This window comes from Gopherus flavomarginatus, chromosome 2, assembly GCF_025201925.1.
Source record: "Gopherus flavomarginatus isolate rGopFla2 chromosome 2, rGopFla2.mat.asm, whole genome shotgun sequence".
Taxonomy (NCBI): domain Eukaryota; kingdom Metazoa; phylum Chordata; order Testudines; family Testudinidae; genus Gopherus; species Gopherus flavomarginatus.
The window spans coordinates 242,348,884-242,362,404 of NC_066618.1; the positions used below are offsets into that span (position 1 = coordinate 242,348,884).

At 44.4% G+C, this 13,521-nt stretch overlaps 1 protein-coding gene across 1 annotated transcript in view; it reads left to right on the plus strand.

Annotated features, from left to right (window-relative positions):
• The first annotated feature begins 7,389 nt into the window (after positions 1–7,389).
• KCNB2 (potassium voltage-gated channel subfamily B member 2) overlaps positions 7,390–13,521 on the plus strand; it is a 304,602-nt gene continuing 298,470 nt past the window's right edge. The window contains exon 1 of the mRNA XM_050940720.1: positions 7,390–7,841. The gene's annotated coding sequence lies outside the window, so the exon portion shown is untranslated. The remainder of the gene's footprint in view (positions 7,842–13,521) is intronic.

Here is a 13,521-nt window from a genome sequence, read left to right on the forward strand (position 1 = left end):
AGGGGCAGGTAGGAGTCTCCCTCTGCCTGTAGAGGGAGAAGGGTCTGGCTGCAGGGAGCTAGAGACAGGGTACCTGAATGGAGCAGGGCTGGTGAAAGGCAGAGGAGCTGGGAAGCTCCAGCCTGGAAAGCCCCAGGCTGTGGCCTAGTATTGCGCTAATAGGTACTGGGGGTTGCAGAGGGTAGCCCAGGGGTAGGTCAAGGCAGCAGGTCCAAGCTCTCCTTGCCAGTGATGAGTAGGCTGATACTGCAGTCTCTGCCCCAGGGCGTGGGGCTACATGATGGCTGGCAGTTGCCTTATACTGAGGTGAGGTAGGAATAGTGGGTGGGAGTTCCCTGGGGAGGGGGTTCCTAACACTGAGGGGTTACTGCCAGAGGGCAGCACCCCAGGTAAAAGGGCAATGGGTCCAGGGAGGGACACAGGGGCCAGAGAACAGATGGCTCACCGGCCTGCAGAGGGCGCGCTGGAGCTGGAACAAGCTAATTCTCAGAACAGACCAGTAGGAGGCACCGCAGGGGTGAGTCCACTCCTCTACAGCATCACTATGCATCAGCAGGGCCCAGTGGGAGTCTTGCCCCTGCTTGGTCCATATCTCTGGAAACACGTGCTTGCCATCCCTCCTGTCTCTTTCCCCCACACCCCCAACAAGGGTTTGGGAAGCATCCCTGTGACAGGGTGTACTCACCACACTGTGGGATGAGGAAGCCTCACCTCTGCTGGGCATGCTCCAACTGGAGCATCAGTATAGAAGGGAGCAGCCCAGCTCAGTCAGTGCTGACTGGTGAGGAGGGAGGATGCATATTGCCAACTCCAGCCTGGGAGCTGCAGAAGCCCTGAGGCTCAAGCAGATACCTGGCTAACTGAAGACACCCAAGAGAGGTTGGAGCCACCAGGAGCTACACAGGCTAAGGAACCCGGAGACCCTGGAGTTGCCCAGACCACTGCATTGGGAGACAGGATAGGAAAAAACCTGGGGGACTGTATACTGATCCAGTTGGATACCCAGTGGCAAGTGTACTTGACACTGACAGGACACTGGGCTGGGATCTAGTGGAGTCAGGAGGACCTTGGTCCCCCTACAATAGCCACCACCCAGTTGTGGGTGGTGGCTCACTCCCCCCAACAGGCCTCTAGGCCACACAGACCTGAGGGAGAGGGCATCTATATTGACTCTGTCCACTAGATAAGGCTGCCCTGAGGATAAGGGTGATCAAGTGGACTTAGCTGTGGGGCTGCAATACCTTTGGCCTGACCAAGGCCAGGTCCACACTACGCAGTTAAACTGATTTTAACAGCGTTAAATCGATTTAATGCTGTACCAGTCCACACTACAATGCACTTTATATCGATTTAAAGGGCTCTTTAAATCGATTTCTGTACTCCCCCCGACGAGAGGAGTAATGCTAAAATCGATATTAACATATCGATTTAGGGTTAGTGTGGCCGCAAATCGAAGTTATTGGCCTCCAGGCGGTATCCCACAGTGCACCACTGGCCACTCTGGACAGGAATCTAAACTCTAATGCACTGGCCAGGTATACAGGAAAAGCCCCGTGAACTTTTGAATTGCATTTCCTGTTTGGCCAGCGTGGGGCTCTCATCAGCACAGGTGACCACGCAGAGCTCATCAGCACAGGTAACAATGCAGTCTCCTGAGAATAGAAAAAGAGCACCAGCATGGACCGCAAGAGAGGTACTGGATCTTATCGCTATATGGGGAGAGGATTCAGTGCTAACAGAACTGCGTTCCAAAAGACGAAATGAAAAAACTTTTGAAAAAATTTCCAGGGCCATGATAGAGAGAGGCCACAGCAGGGACTCAGTGCAGTGCAGAGTGAAAGTGAAGGAGCTCAGACAAGCCTACCAGAAAACCAAAGCAGCAAAGGGAAGATCAGGGTCAGGGCCAAAAACGTGCCGCTTCTACGCTGAGCTGCATGCAATTTTAGGGGGCTGCGCCACCACTACCCCCTCCTTGTCCGTGGATTCCGAGGTGGGGGTTATAATCTCAACCATGGATGAGGATTCAGCGGAGGGGGAAGATGAGGAGGAGGAGGAAAAGCTTGCAGAGAGCACACAGCACTCCATTCTCCCCAGCAGCCAGGAGCTATTTGTGACCCAGACGGAATTACCCTCCCAGCCCTCCCAAGCCACTAGCCCAGACAATGAAGCCATGGAAGTGACCTTTGGTGAGTGTACCTTTGTAAATATAAAACATGATTTAAAAGCAAGCGTTTTTTTAATGATTGATTTGCCATGAGGGCTTTGTATGCATTAGCAGCCAGTAAAGTTACTGGAAAAGTTTGTTAACATGTCTGGGGATGGAGCAGAAATCCTCCAGGGACATCTCCATGAAGCGCTCCTGGAGGTACTCCAAAAGCCTTTGCAGAAGGTTTCTGGGCAAGGCAGCCTTGTTCCGTCCACCATGGTAGGACACTTTACCACGCCATGCATGTAGCAAGTAATTGGGTATCATTGCATGACAAAGCCTAGCTGCGTATGGTCCCAGTGATTGCAGGCATTCAAGAAACATCCGTTCTTTATCTCGCTCTGTTATCCTCAGCAGAGTGATATCGTTCATGGTAACCTGGTTGAAATTAAGGAATTTAAGTAAGGGGACAGAGAGATGGGGGAGGGGAAGAAGGATAGCGCTGAGCTTTTTAGCGTTTGGCCAGCAGGAATCTTCCCAGCTACCAGCCACGTGGTGGTGGGGCAGGGGGGGAGAAAAGTTGGTGATTAGCAGTGATCTTCCATGATACCAGCCATGCAGTGGGGGGAGGGGTAAAGCAATTCTAGAGAATTGGATTGGGGGGGGGAGGGGTTGGCGTCTGCTGCTCCTTGTTAACAGGAAAGAAGCAGCAAAGGTAGAAGGTATGCCTTACCATCACAGCATGCAAGCTGAATTGTGATGCTCGGACCTGCGTCTGTGTTGATCTGTAACAGGTACTCAATATTAAAATATTCCAAATGCGACCTTGTAGTGAAATCACATGTGCTATGTAAGGTGAATAGTGTTGTTCACTGTGAAAGAGTATAACCATTGTTCTGTAAAATGTATCTTTTATAATCCTTCTCTCCCTATTTTCCCCCACTCATGCAGCTGCACATTTTTCAAGCCTCCCTACTCCATCCCCAAGGATAGCTCAGATAAGGCGGAGGAAGAAAAGGACGTGAGATGAAATGTTCTCAGAAATCATGGAAGTAACCCACAATGAAAGAGCTCATCTGAGGGAGTGGAAGGACGTGGTAGCGAAGTACAGGAAAGATGCCAGTGAACGTGAGGATAGGAGAGATGCTCGAGATGAGAGGTGGCGGCAGGAAGATCAGCGGTGGCGGGATGTAACGCTGGAGCTGCTGCGTGATCAAACTGACATCCTCCGACATCTGGTGGATCTTCAGGCGGAGCAGCGGGGTCACAGAGTGCCGCTCCAGCCCATGTTTAACCACCCTCATTACTCACCATGTTCCATGTCTTCCTCACCCAGACGTGTAAGAACGCGTGGGGGAAGGCTTTGTGCACCAGCCCACTCCACCCCCGTGGACAGTCCAACCAAAAGGCTGTCATTACATTGATGGCCTTTTTCTTCCCTCCTATCCTCCTCCCAAACCACTCCCGGGATACCTTGTTAATTCTCTTCCTCTTTTTATAATTACATGTTTTTTAAATGAAGGGGGACAGTGGGTTGCTTACAGAGAATGACTTTTAAGAAAGAATACATGCTTTTTAAATGATAGTGACTTTATTTCCATAAGCAAGCTGTAATCGAAGGGGGAGGGTGGGTTGCTTACAGGAAGAGTCAATAATGGGGGGGAGGTTCATGAAGGGGAAACAAATACAGAAGTCACACCATACCCTGGCCCATGATGAAACTCATTTTCAAGGCTTCTCTGATGCGCACCGCTTCCTGGTGTGGTCTTCTAATCGCCCTGGTGTCTGGCTGCGCGTAATCAGCGGCCAGGTGATTTGCCTCAGCCTCCCACCCCGCCATAAAGGTCTCCCCCTTACTTTCACGAGATTGTGGAGCACACAGCAAGCAGCAATAACAAAGGGGACATTGGTTTGGCTGAGGTCTGAGTGAGTGAGTAATGTTCACCAGCGAGCCATTGAACGGCCAAATGCACATTCTACCACCATCCTGCACTTGCTCAGCCTGTAGTTGAACAGCTCCTGACCACTGTCCAGGCTGCCTGTGTATGGCTTCATAAGCCATGGCATCAAGGGGTAGGCTGGGTCACCCAGAATAACGACAGGCATTTCAACATCCCCAACTGTTATTTTCTGGTTCGGGAAGTAAGTCCCTTGCTGCAGCCGTTTAAACAGAACAGTGCTTCTGAAGATGCGAGCGTCATGAACCCTTCCTGGCCATCCCACGTGGATGTTGGTGAAATGTCCCTTGTGATCCACCAGTGCTTGCAGCACCATTGAAAAGTAACCCTTGTGGTTTATGTACTGGGTGCCCTGGTGCTCCGGTGCCAAGATAGGGATATGGGTTCCATCTATCGCCCCCCCCCCACAGTTAGGGAATCCCATTGCAGCAAAGCCATCCACTATGACCTGCACGTTTCCCAGAGTCACAACCTTTCGTAGCAGCAGCTTAATGATTGCTTTGGCTACTTGCAACACAGCAGCCCCCCACAGTAGATTTTCCCACTCCAAATTGATTCCTGACTGACCGGTAGCTGTCTGGCATTGCAAGCTTCCAGAGGGCTATTGCCACTCGCTTCTCCACTGTGAGGGCTGCTCTCATCTTGGTATTATGGCTTTTCAGGGCAGGGGAAAGCAAGTCACAAAGTTCAAAGAAAGTGCTCTTACGCATGCGAAAGTTTCGCAGCCACTGCGAATCGTCCCACACCTGCAAAACTATGCGGTCCCACCAGTCTGTGCTTGTTTCCCGGGCCAAAAATCGGTGTTCAACGGGTAGAACCTCCCCCATTACCAGTAGGAGCTCCAAAGCACGGGGGCCCGTGGTTAGGGAGAAATCAGTGTCCATGTCCTCATCACTCTCGTCGCCGTGCTGCAGTAGCTGCCTCCTCCTCGCCTGCCTTTGCAGTTCATGGTTCACCATAGACTGCACGAGAATGCGTGAGGTGTTTACAACGTCCACGATTGCGCTACTGATCTGAGCAGGGTCCGTGCTTGCTGTGCTATGGCGTTTGCTTTCAGTTCACCCAGGAAAAAAGGTGCGAAACAGTTGTCTGCTGCTTTCAGGAAGGGAGGGGGGAGGCTGTACCCAGAACCACCCGCGACAATGATTTTTGCCCCATCAGGTACTGGGATCTCAACCCAGAATTCCAAGGGGCAGGGGAGACTGCGGGAACTATGGGATAGCTATGGAATAGCTACCCACAGTGCAACGCTCCGGAAATCGATGCTAGCCTCGGACCATGGACGCACACCGCCGAATCAATGTGCCTAGTATGGACGCGTGCAATCGACTTTATAATATCTGTTTTATAAAACTGGTTTAAGTTAATTCGAAATTACCCTGTAGTGTAGAAGTACCCCAAGAGTGGGACAGTGTGTACTTGTCCTGCAACAATCCCCCACAGAGCACAGGAGAAGTGGGCTAGTTGGGCTCCATCCAGTGATTATGGAGGTGAGGGAGAAAGACTTACTAAGTACTCTTTGGATGAGAGGTGGCTCTGAAGAGTCATAGGTGGAATGGGGGAGAAGGTATTCTGCAGCAGAAAGTTTAGATGTCTCCTCTATTCCTCCCCAGTTGCCTCATGTGAAAGCCTCATGTGGTACCTTCCCTCTCCCCTGGGTTTGGATGATGGTGGACCCCAGATTGGTGGGAGACATCTTGCTTTTTTTCCTCTGCTCAGCAGATGAAGGTTCCCCAGTGAGAAAGGAGGAATTCTTTGACTTCCAGCCCCCATTTGTGGCAGAGCAGAGCAAGGTGTATATGCCTGCAAAAGTCCTGACTAGGCAAAGGAAACAAGTGAAGGAAAGGTCTTGTCTACTTGGGGAAATTGACCAGGATAACTATCATGGAATAACTATATATACCATGAAGCTTAATTCCCTCCATTGGATGCTATTCCAGAATAATTACTCGCCAGAATAAAAGTTAACTTTATTGTAATTACTACTCTGCCTTGAGTGGAACAAAGTCACTGTTATTCTGGAATAGTGTCCATATAGGGGAGTTACTTTGGCATAATTATAATGATGAAATTATTTGCTATAGCTATGCTGCTCAGTTTCCCTATGTAGATGCACCCTTACAGCCTGTGTGTTGTGGGTGAGGTATTCCCTCTACTGAAAAAGAGCAAAGAAGCAAACATTAAAAGCAGCTGAAAACATTATCCAGTTCTATATAACGCAGGCTTCAAAATCACTAACCATCTCACCCTAAACTGAGTATGTTCAAGACACCAGTGCAAAACACATAAGCATGAGGAACAACAGATCAAAAATAGCAACATGCTAGACTTCTACAGATCCCGTCAGAGAACCTTCATAGTAGCAAATTACAGTACAGTACAGCACAACAGTGAAATGTGCAAAACCAAGGCAGACTCTTACCCCTCACAGAATCGGAGGTGGCAAGTGGAAAACAGGAAGTACAGGGCAAACCTCCAGAGGAACTTTTATACAACCAAGGTGCGAGAGGGGAGACTGAAATGGAGACTCACTTTCTACTCCAATATCCAAAATATAAGGGAGAATCCTAGAGATTTCCTCAAATTATCAGGAACAAGACTTCGTTACAAGGCAACGCAAAATAACTCCATAAGGTGAGGAGATAGGAAAGAGGCAGCAAAAATAATAGCCTCTCTAACACAATCAAAACTTGCTAATAATGGCAAAGGGCACAAGGGCTGAGACTTCCTCTGGGCAGAGGCACACTGTGTTGCACCGTCTCATAGACACTTAAGGTTTCCACACCTTTCACATGTTAGCGACACCTTGTTTAGGTTGTCATGCCAATCGAGCTTGTTAGTCTCTGAACTTGTTAGTGTGTAAATGTGTTACCTCACTGGGAAGAGGAATGTGTGCGTAGAGAGGGAATGCTAGCGTGTGTTTGCAGGGGTGTGTGTACACACCCTGACTGGGAGGAGGAAGGCGTGTGTGTACACCCTGGCTGCCTGGTGGGAGGGGGTGTGCATGTGGGTGTATGTGTCCCTTGGTTAAAGGAGGGAGCTCTATACAAGTGTGCCCACTCAGGCGAAGTGGAGTGAGTGAGGCAGTGTCCATGTGTTATGGCTGGGAGAAGGCTGTGTGCGCGCGCGTTTCTTCTCTGGGTGTGTGTATGCCTGCACCCTAGCTAGGAGCAGAGAGGGTGTGCACGGGTGTACACCCTGGCTAAGGGGAATGGAGCTCCTCAAGTGTGCAGTCCGTGTGTGTGCTCACAGTATGTGCCTGCGTGTGCCTCTGATTGTCTCCACAGCTCACTCCATGCTGTGCCCGCTGCTGTTCCCTTTACACAGCGCACACATCCGCAGACACACACCAACACCCACCACCAGCAGCAGTCACAACATCACATGCAACCAGAGGGAGATTACACTGGGGCGAGAGGAGCTTTTCCCTTTTTTCTCAGCCTGCAATCCTAGCCGCTCGCTGCACTGATTTTTGGAGGATGGCTTTCCCTTTTTTTGTCCTCCCTCGGCCCCCTCCGCCCCGGGGGGGATGGTGATTTGGAGGAGTCAGGAATACAGAGCAAAAATCAGCATCAGAAAAGAAGCCACCAAAACAAACCTCTCCTCTCTCCGCGGGGTTGTCAACAGATCACTTGCAAAGGAAATCGGAGACCAGCCCCTGGAAGAAAGAGGGAATCCCTGAGCCTTTTGTGGTTCTCCAGCCCGTGTTTATGCTGAACGTGGTGTGTTTGAATAAGGTAAGCGGAGGGGCATTTCTCATCTACTGTGGAGTCTTTCTTAAGAATGAATCACCACTGCTTCTTACGCTGATATTAGTTGCAAAGAAGATGGAAACTGCCATATGGCTCCAAGTGGACGTAGAGTGCCCAGATCTGACTTAAGATATTATTTATAAGTAAGGTAGCTGGGAGTTTTCTCCTTTAATGCACATGCAAAAGCGCAACATGCAGAAATGCTTCTCGGGGAGCTGTAAAGCGATGCTGTTTCCATGCACAGAACTGTTTTTAGATAGGAACCTGGTAGGTTCCGTTTTTCATAAATATGATTCCCCTGTTGTGGATGGGGTTCAATGATTCTCATGTAGCATATACATGAAAAATTGTGCCTTCTATTTTTATTCCTTCAAAGCTCTTAGAGGAAGAATAACATTCTGTAGTTTTCTACTTCCTGCCTTTGATGAAATATAAAGATAAATGCTCACCTCTTGTTTCTGGTGCATTATACTGATGATGGGGACCTAATGAAATAAAACCTTACATCTCTCAAAAGATATCTATTATTGTACTTTGCTCATGTACCTAGTGACTTAAAGATCTTCCTTATCAAAGTAGTGAAACTATTAAATATACCCACACTGGTATAGTATGCAGCATACTGTAATTTTATATAGATTTATATACAATACTGTGTTTAGAAATATGTGTATTTATAAATGTGAGTATGCTGCATGTTTTATACATAACCCAATCAATATATTTTATTTATAGCAATATTTGAATGCATGGATACATAAAGCTATGTTTATAGCCTATATATGTACTGTCCATATTTATAGTAGCTCTTGGACTTCATTCAAATCAAGTTGCATAATGATTAAGATATAAATAAACAGTATATTTACAGTTTCTGGGACATTTTAATTCATTGCTGATGAGACTAACTCCAGTTCCCACATCAGTGCTAAAATCACGTTTCACTTTTTATATATATAAAGCGGTGTGTTGATACTGTCAGGTGTAAGAGATCTCCCTTAGCAAATAAATAGTCATCAAGACCTTGTGACTAAGAGGACACCTAATAGAAAGATTTCAGTCAATAATCCTGGCCTTAGTACTGAAGAGCTGCCAGGGTCGGTTTAGATGAGGAAGAATAGCAGCAAAGCTGGACAGGCTTGGGGATGGTGGAAACCTGCTTGGTGAGGAAGCTTTGTTTTAAAACCTCACAGAGTTCTCCAAGTTTACCCACCTGGTGTGTTTGAAGGAAGCTTCAACCAGTTCAGTGGAGAAATAGAATCAAGCTCTTGAGGCTGAGCAGGAGCTGACAAAAGCTACACATGAAATCAAGAAGTAGGGCCTGATCCTACTGCCATCTGAAGGGAGTTTTGCCAGAGACTTTAGTGGCCGTGGGATCACTCAGTTAATGGTGACTGTGAGATTTGTTGGCTGTATGATCACCTTATATTTGGTATTAACGGTCTGGTGAGCTTTGTCAGAAAGGTAAGGTACAGTGCAAAAAAAATTTGTACACAATTTGTGTTGCCGACTTCTCCCTGTCCTTTCAGATACTTATACACCCAGTCCCCTTTCCCAGTTTATCCTGTACTTTCAGCTGCCCCAACTTGTTTTTAAAGGATACTTCAACATGCTGTTTTCAAAACATTGTGTGCTCAAACTGCACTGCCCTCCTCCTTTCTCTATCAGACACTCTACTGATGTGCTGCACTGGCCTCAAGTTAGCCTCAGTCATAAGTATACACACACTAAATATGAAAATGTCTTCAGGATCAAGATCAGGAGGAAATGATGTTCTAAATGGTACTTTATTTTGTTCTGATCATTTCTACTGGATTCAGCATTTTGAAATTTCCTGTTGGCTTGATGGTGGAATTTCCTATGCATTTATTTATGTTCACACTTTTTTTTTTTCTGGCAAATTTAATTGGCACACATCTGGCTTGCCATTTAGGGACAAGCAAAGGAGAAAAAGAGCATGGAGGTAAAACCATAGAGGAGCTTCCTTGCCAGAGTTTGAAACTCAACAGTGCTTAATTTGTAATGAAAGGGATGCCGGAGCTCAAGAATGATTTACTTTCATAATTGATTTGGCAAGCCCAGAGGTGCCGGGGTTATCAACTGCCAAGCCTAGAGTTGCTGGTGCTGAGTCCAGCAAGTCCTCACACAAATGAAGCACTGAAACTCAAACAAATAGTTTGCAGATGGTGTTCCTATTCCTTTTCAAAAGAAAAATCTCAATTTTCCAAGTTCTTTGACAAATAACAGCTTGTTCTTGGGGCACTAATTATTTTTAAAGCTGTGTATCTGAGGGCATCCCATCCAATGTTCTAGTTCATATTTTGTTCTTTTAGAAACTATATACTGAAGAGGGCTATATAGTCTCAGTTCTGCATGATTTATATGAAAACAGTCAGCTACATTAATGATATTTTGAAAAGTGGTTAGTGATTTTAGATGCCACCATTTTTTGGGGGGGGGGGTGGTCCAACTTAAGACACCTTCAAAGGAGCCTGTTTTTCAGTAAGTGCAGATATTCTCAAGAATCTGGACAGAGAATGAGTTAACTCAAGTTAGGGACTCAAACATTGAGGCACTTAAAAATCACTAGTTTTGTGTAAAAGTTGGCCAGACAGTACACACATGCCAATTAAAAGTATGAATTTTTAAACTTTCGTGGGTCATTTTTAGTAAAGATTTCTGTTTTTGCTTTATAAACTTTTATCTAGCAACAATATGCATATGGCTCTTAAGAATTGTGAGTGATGTCTATCTACTGGATTCTTTGTATGCTTATAATAATTCACTAGGATATATTTTGGCAACAAGGCTTTCTAATTTTTAGACACCTGAACATGACCAACTCAGACAAACTTTACAAATGAACTGTTTTTACTCTCTATATCTGCAGCATTATTGCTGTTACCAGAACATTGGCATCATGAGAGAAAATGTATGGTTTCTTATAGGAAACTCATTTTTATTTCTAGTGCATGGCTTGGATGGTGGTACACCTCTACCTCAATATAACACTGTCCTTGGGAGCCAAAAAATCTTACTGCATTATATCGAGCTTGCTTTGATCCCCCGGAGCTCTGATTTACCTCATTATATCTGAATTCGTGTTATATCGGGTTGCGTTATATCGAGGTAGAGGTGTACTGGAAACTTTATTTGTTGGATTTTTCACTAAATGTGTGGAATATCTTTTACCTATCACACCACAGTAGGTAGAACCAATGTCCACTTTCTGACTGCAACTTTTATCTACAAATCAATATAACTCTTCAATTTTAAATCACATAACTTAAGCTCTTTTCATGTCTAGAATAGTTTCTCCCTCCCCCCCCCAAAAAAAATAGTCGATGAACCATTGCTTGGGACATTCAAAACTATGCTTACAAAATCACACAATTTTACAACAGAAAACAAACCTGGTTTGAGTGGAAGGTAGATGACCTAATAAGTCTATCTCTAAGTTCATGATTCTATAACAGCATGGAAAGAATCTGTTTTGTTTTTTTGCTCATTGTACATTTTCAGATAGCATCCCTTTTATTGTCTGCTGTAGCAAAGAGATTTTTATTTTATCTTGCTATTTAGCATGACAATTGTTAATTTTTACTCAGATTTCATTTAAAAATTATTAAAATAAATAGCTAAATTGAACAAGAAGATTTTCATTTAATAGAAATTTGTCATTGTCTTCTCATCTAGTTTGATTTTATGTTAGAATATAATTGTAATTTCCTGCCCATGTAAACCCTCAGTCAGAATATCTAAAATGTGTTAAGATTATACTGGCCATATTCCCCTTTATGGGTGGAGAGACTAGGAAGGCCATTCTATTGTCTCCTGATATTGAACTTGAGAACTACTGTATGAACTATAGTCTAGGTGCAAGTCAGACACACATATGTGGACTTGCTAACTGCCAGCCATGCAAAATTAGTGTAAACTGAGGACTTGTGGTTGTTACCTTAAAGTACAATCAATAAAAATAGGGTAATTTTGAAATATATTTAGTACAAGTATTATTTTGAAAACTCAAAATAATTCTTACTCATTTATGATGACCACACCCAAGAACAGCCAGCAAATACTAATGGAAAAGACTTAGTGTGATAAAAGCTTGGGTTTTTTTTTTACTGAAGAAATCTACTCTTAACCATAATGACAAGTAAAGCTGAGTGTTTGTCTGGTTTCCATATGGCCCCATTCATCCTTTGACAGCTCTTCAGGGTCTGTGAATGAAATTACACAGACAGAAGTGAGGAGAACAAGGACCAATATCTTTTCAGACACCCTTATGAGTTGCATGAAGAATATATTTCAGGCAGGGCATAATGGAGTATATAGTGTTTAGTGACCGCCAGCCGTATCCAGCAGCCATAGTTTTTATAGGGAATAACGGCAACCAAGTTTTAGTTCCCATAATATAGTGAAAGCAAGACCTTGGTATACTGTGACATTGTAGAAGTTTATGCATGCTGCCACTGTACTGTGTGTTAGTTCCTTAGGAAATAAAATGTCAGCCTTTTAGGTAAGAAAACGTGGCCAGGAAACAGAAAGTAAAGTCTAAGGAAAAGTAATAGCGCGAAATCCTAAAATGCAACATCCATTGACAATACCAAGAATGAGTTTATCCCATTGATTATGTAACAAGTTAACAAATAGAAATCAAATACTATCATTTTATTTCTAGGCAATACAATACAAAATAAACTTGCCTAGGAGTTTTAATAAAAATTATCTCAAAACAGTTCATAGCATTTTTTTTATTAAGGAGTAGCTCATTCAATATGAACCTGGTAAAAAATAAGGTTTATTTTCAATTTGCAAAGAAAGTGTTGATGAAGAAACTAACAGATGCACCAGCAGCAGAAAATGAGAAAATAATTAGGTTGGTTCTACAGAGAATTCAGTTACGCTTTTTGATTTTTAAAACTTGGGTCATTGGTGAGTTTGATGGCCTCAAACTAATTGGATGAAGTCCCACATCATGAACCTTATTGTCTGTTATCATATACTTAATATGGACGCAAAGATAGTTCATGCAAGGATACCAATATCATAGAGAGATGCTAGGACATCTTGAGCAGGAAATGTACCCAACCTGCAATCATTTTGCTACAGCTGGAACAATTGCACTGATATAAGCAATTGATACTTAAAACAAACAGACTTAAAACAGAGAACTGCAATAATTAGTCTTGAAATTAAAAATACATGAATGACAGTATCTAATGTACTCATTCAATGATTGCCTTGCCTTCATTGCCAGCCTTCATTGCCAAGGTTAGTAGCCCAAAAAAATGATTTACCTTGACATTGGTGCCATCTAGAAGGTCCCAGCTTCCAGATTATTTCCATCTAGCTCTTTCCCCAGACTGATTATTGCTTATGCTAATTGGATAGTCTTGTGCTAAAATTGTATTCTGGCCAAAATTGTCAAGCCTGGGTGCAAATTCTCGTTTAAGTGAATGCTTAAATGCCAAGTTTTCAGAGATGCTGACTGCCACTGAAGTAAATGGGTGGTGTGGATGTATAGCACTTCTGTAAATTGGGTCATTATTCAGTAGGCCTAGATGTGGATTTATATGCTTAACTTTAGTGATGCAAGTTTTAAAATGTTGACCTCTCTATACAGGACTTCATTTAAGGGGGCTTTACAGTTTTATTAAAT